Genomic DNA, 6,413 nt, shown 5'->3' with positions numbered 1-6,413 from the left:
TATCAATGTTCCTTTTTTACAACGATAAATTGCTGTCTCATTCTATCTCATGTAGACAGTAGCGATAACATAACGATTTTTTTATTTTTTTTAATACAAATTAGAATGGCAAATGAGCTGACAATCCACCTGATGGAAATTGGTAACCGTTGCCTATAAACATAAACAGTATCATGGACCTAACAGAGCACCTATCAATAGATTTGTCGCTTCTCTAGTACGCCTACATCTTAACAATAAAATCTTTAAAAATAATAAAAAATATTAATAATAATAAAAAAGGCCGGCAGCACACCTGCAATGCCGCTGGTGTTGTGAGCGGCGGTAGTCACTTACCATCAGGTGAGCCGCATGCTCGCTTGCCCCCTGCGTTGTAAAAAAAAATCAACTGTCACTGTCAACCACATTTTACTGCGAACACATTAAAATATAGCGATAAAACTGCAATAAACACTATCTGAACAAAGATAAATCTTCGTCAGTGTGTACGTCCCTTTAAACAAACGATCCGATACCCCGGCGAGCTCTTAGCATGACTCTTGATGAATTGTCCTCTTGCATAGCATTTAAATTGCACTCCGCATGGGGCTACTACTATAATTTAATAGTATTACTAACTGTATGACTATGCTAGAATAGTTTTATTTTTTTTATGCAACTTAGAATGACCAACTGACGGCCCACCATCACCTATAGACGTGAGCAGTACCATGAACATAATAGAGTATACTGTTTCGCTCATGATACTTCCCATGCGTTGCCATTCCTGAGGACTCAGGTGTTATTCCTCTGTACCCTGTAAATTCATTACCATATCTCACCCTTCAAACCGAAACACAGCCATGCAAACACAACTGCTTCACGGTTGAAACACGAATGGGACAGAGGTGCTCAAGCATTTTTGTACAAAGTCTCCCTCTGGTATTATATTATATTATTATATGGTATATATATCCCTATTATATTTACGGGATACGCTGGCGGAGCACCAGTGAAGGGTGATCGATGAGAATGAAAACAGGCCAGTTAGTCCATCCTAACGAATTCAACTAGAATTGGCTACGATGGTTTCCAGGGGGAACCACGTGGAGGTCCACCTGACAGAGTATATTGCAAGTAATGGGGCTATGTGACCCCATTACTAACAATCCATTTCCTCCCCCGCAACTGACAGAGTTACAATACCTTATATATACAAACATAAAATATACAATCGAATTGGGAACCTCCTTTTATGAATAATCGAGAGATAAATACCCTGTTAGTTGGACCTCCATACAGAGACCTCTAAAGACTATGGTGGTTAGTTCCTAACGGGACTGCTATTCCACTTGCATGAAATAAAAAATCAAAACTAAATAAAAATTTAAAAGCTTTCACATTTATAATATCACTAGCTATTGCCAGCAACGTCGTCGGCGTTTCCGTCGTTTTTCGTAAAATAAGTAGCCTGTCCTTCCTCACGGTTCAGTGAACCGTGAGGAAGTACATAGTAAGTAACAGACACATTTCATTTCACTGTTTTGCTCCTATTGGTCGTAGCGTGATTAAAAGTATATTATAACCTGCCCTGGAGTATGAGGAATAATTGTACCAAGTTCTGTTAAAATTCGTCTAGTAGTTTTTGTTTCTATAACGAACATACAGACAGACAGACAGACAAAAATTTTACTTATTGCGTTTTTGGGATCAATATCGATCACTAATCACCCCCTGATAGTTATTTTGGAAATATATTCCAGGTACAGAATTGACCTCTCTACAGATTTATTATAAGTATAGATTAGGATACTTTTGTGATGCAACTGCAAATGTGTCAAAATGAAGTGACATTTATACCTAATATTTTATTATATTTCTACCTTTCTTGATATAAAATTCATTATAATATTTCCCAAACGACATTTCTATTTTTAAAACGAGCATTCTTTTTTTCTGCAATTTTTTTTTCTAAATATTATTTAATGTATCCTCTTGTAAGTTAATTTGATACGAAGCACAAAATAAAATCAAAATAAGGTAAAACTTCAAACAAAAAGCTTCCTAACGCATGAAATTAATTGTCCACTCCCCTCGGCGCCGAGATGAAATTAAAAAGATAAAGCGCACTCGAAAAGTCGAAAATTCGAAATAGCAAGAAAACCCACCATTATCTCGGAGCAATCTCGTCAAAAACATCCGCGCTAAGGGAGAAATAATTTAATTTTCACGTTTTCACAAAACTGAATGCCACTCGAAAGTGTAAGCCGTTTCGAGTTCCGTATGAAAAAGCAATTAGAATAATGAACTTGAACGGAGGGAAGAAGTTAAAAGACCTTGGCCAAGGAGCAGCGTGAGTCACCTGAAGGGGTCTTGTTAAATTGGTTTTGCTTTGTGAAGTACGGTGGTCGAACCTCATATTTTGTGCGGAACCCTCACGAGTGCTAAGGTTCTCGACCGCAATCAGATTAATGCATCAAGAGCATATTCTACGAGCATCTAACGACATATTTTTTAGACAGGTGAATCTCTATTGTTAATTGTACATTAAAATTATTAGTGTCGTAGAAATATCAGTGCCATATGTGTGTATTTTTTTATGCAACTTATAATGGCAAACAAGCTGACGACCCACCTGATGGAAAGTGGTAACCGTCGCCTATAGACATGAGTAATACCATGACATAACAGAGTATACTGTTTCCCCCATACGTTGCCATTCCTGAGGACTCAGATGTTATTCATCTGTACCCTGTAAATTCACGCCATATCCCACCCTTCAAACCGAAACACAGCCATGCAAACAACTGCTTCACGGTACAAACACGAATGAGACAGTGGTACCTACCCAAGCAATCGACTTTTGTACAAAGTCTCCCTCTGATATTTTCTTTCCACCTTCTGTCTCTGCAACAAAACTAAAAACCTTTAGTACTTCGTTAACAATCTACCACTGTCATTATGAAGTTCGGAAATTATTTAAACTGTCTTCTAACTGGCAAGTCATTATTTTATATAGTCCGCCTTACCGTTCTCCCATGTTATTGGTAGTAATATTGTGTTTGGAACAATCCAATTTTCAAGTCTACAAAACAAAAAAAAAACTTAAAAAAAGAAAAACAAAATTTATCCTAAACCGAATACGTAACCGTTTGCTAATCAGACATTTTCATTTGTCTTCACTTTCGACTTCACCCTAAAAGGTGTTTGCAGCACTCCAATTTTCCAATTAACAGGAGAATTGCAAAAATAAAATTTAAGGTGTTGAAAATAAGGCTCACTATAAAGTAAACGTATTCAAAACTGCATTTCAATATAGCCAAGATATAGTTGTTTTGGAACGGATTCCTGTTTCTTCTTTATGTTATCTTGTTTTAAATGTTTTTTTTATTTTTTTTTTATTTGTGACTGTGCGAATGAACTTACATGAAATGTAGCATTTATACTAATCAAAATCTTAAATATATACAGTTATATATATTAATAGAATAATAGTAGTACTGTTTCCCTAGAAATTAGTTCCTCTGGGCTGATTCATACTGTAACGGAATTGCAATGAAATTAACTTACGGAGAACAAAAAAAACTATCGTGGGCCAATCGTCATTATAATGATGAATAATTTTAATCATTCTCCCAATGAATACTTTGTTAATTTACTTGTTAGAGAATCCGCAAATAAAATAGGCATTGCATTTACACTACATTTTGGATATTTATTTGAGTAATTTTTTTTTTTTATAACTAACGAACTGATCCGACTTTTTTATTGTTTTTTTGTTTATGTTACTCTCTGATAATGTAGCTTTTTATAGGTGAAAGAATTTTTATAATCAATTAAGTAATTTTTTGAGTTTTTGTTGTTTTTTTTTTAATGGATGATAATGGAATGGCAAACCCGCCTGCGCTATTGGCGGGGCACCAGTGAGAGATGATAGGTGAGCATGAAAGCAGGTCAGTTAGCCCATCATGACGAATGCAACATGTATTAATCACAATGGTTTCCACAAGGAACAACGTGGAGATCGACCTGACATAGCTTACTAGCAATGGGGCCGTTAGTGCCCATTACTAATAATCCCTTCCACCCCCCTCATCCATTGTTGTGTCAGCCATTAACTGTCCACTGCTGAACATAGATTTCCCTGTAAGTGGGTACTGTTTGCCAGTAGTTGCCACGCTTGGCAGGCAGGTTGGCAACCGCAGTGTTTACTTTTCGTGTTATTATTATATTTCGTTATATTAGAGGGATTGGCATATATATATATATATATAAATCGCGATTAAAAGACAGGGGTTGATCGTAAAAGCGTGAAAGTTTGAATTTGTATATATTTTTCAATGCTAAATCATAATAAAATAAAATAAAAAAAATTTGTCAAAAAAATAAAAAAAAAATATTTAGAGGGTGACCCACCTTTATCGTTGAGGGGTATGAAAAATAGATGTTTCATAAAAATCGGTAAAGCTGTTTCGGAGGAGTTTGGTAACAAACACCGTGACACGAGAATTTTATATATAAGATATATAGGTATAAGTTTATTTGTAACATATTTGACATTTTTTATTAGTAATAAACGTTCAATTAGCACCAAGCATCAATAAACGAAGTAAACCAAACGTCCTTAATACTTTTATATACATTGCAGTCAATTAACGCAAGAATTTATTGCATTTTTTATAGTAACCCTATAGTGTGTATTGTTTAGGTTGTAAAATTTATAGATGCACTAAAAGGTACATTAGTTTAGGTGCGAATTATAGACGATAAACGGCAAATCCATTGCAGTTATAGCTTGATTGGCTATTAAGGGAAACCATTTATTGCCAGCTAGCATAAGATTTATGTACTGAATCTAATATTTTATATTGATGCACAAGAACAAACGTGTTCGGATTTAGTGGATAAGATTCGAGCGGTATCTTTTATCTTCATAAAAACTCGATAGTTTCAAAGGAAAAAAAATATTATAGGTATTAGAAATTCTAACATTAATATTGATATTCATATAAAAAAAAGACTTTTTAGATCGTTTGAAACTGTCGTGGACATATCGTCACCTCTATGGCAAATTTACGAAACTGCAGTTTTTTCAAATTTGACATTTCTTTAAAAATCTACATTTTGCGTCATACTACTTATTGTGGCTTATTTTCAAATTTCTATCTCTAACGGTTTAAGAAATCGAGTAGCTCGAATCTATATTTTTGTGACTTGCCCAAAGTAAACTTCCTTAGCATATTTTTATAGTACTTTCTATAATAAACACTTTAATTTGAAAATTTCAATAATTATTTTATCAATTTTTCAATCCTAATTTAGTTATTTTACATGAATGATTGCTGTAACGTTGTTATTTAAACTGAAGTTTTGTCCAAAACACGTGATTTATACCTTGGTATATTTACAAAAGTGGCACTTTCATTAGTTTGCCAGATATTAAAATAAATTATTTTCTTTGGCAACTTACGAAACTGCCACTTTCATAGATATGCTGTTGTATAACTCAATACCTAGGAACTCTCATGTATGAAGGTGCAAAGTAACGAATATGCATTTAATTCTGATACTTGTAATATAATAATAATTAATTAAGTGCATTCAATAAAAAACAGGATTTTAAAACTAAAATGTTAGCATGATCTTTTACAGTACTCTTCTGTCAAAAGTTATTTGCATTCTCATATTTCAAAACGTTCCCCTGTAAAATGTATCTTTTTCAGTTTCGTAAGTTTACCATAAAGGTGACGATATTAATAGTCGATTTTATAAGGGTGCTGCACTTCCATCTCACGGATTGATTTTGTTGACGAGTGTTTCATTGGCAGAGAGTTAATGCGAGTTTTATTGAGATACAGAGAGCATCTAGGATAATTAAAAAAACAGGAAATCTGTAATTGTGTGTAACTCATAGAATCTGATATACTTCTTAATTTCTTGAAATAAAAAGAGAAGCAACATTTTTATAAATATCCACCTGATGGAAAGTGATAACCGTCGCCTATAGACATGAGCAGTACCATGGACATAACAGAGTATACTGTTTCGCCCGTAATACCCCCCATGCGTTGCCATTCCTGAGGACTCGGGTGTTATTCCTCTGTACCCTGTAAATTCACTACCACATCCCACCCTTCAAACCGAAACACAGCCATGCAAACATAGTTGTTTCATAGTAGAAACATGGATGGAACAGTATCCAAGCAATCGACTTTTGTACAAAGTCTCCTTCCTTCCATATTTTGTTTATGAAATATTCCAGATTAGCATATATATATATATATATATATATATATATATATATATATATATATATATATATATATATATATATACAAGTAGTTGGAAAAGTTTGTTGGGTAATAATAACAAATTTATAGTAAACATTTATTTCTTAGTATATATATTAATATTCGGTATTTTAGTATATAAAA

This window comes from Galleria mellonella, unplaced genomic scaffold, assembly GCF_026898425.1.
Source record: "Galleria mellonella isolate WM207_F2 unplaced genomic scaffold, CSIRO_AGI_GalMel_v1 utg213, whole genome shotgun sequence".
Taxonomy (NCBI): domain Eukaryota; kingdom Metazoa; phylum Arthropoda; class Insecta; order Lepidoptera; family Pyralidae; genus Galleria; species Galleria mellonella.
The sequence above is the reverse complement of the archived record's forward strand: the minus strand, read 5'-3'. Positions refer to the sequence as shown.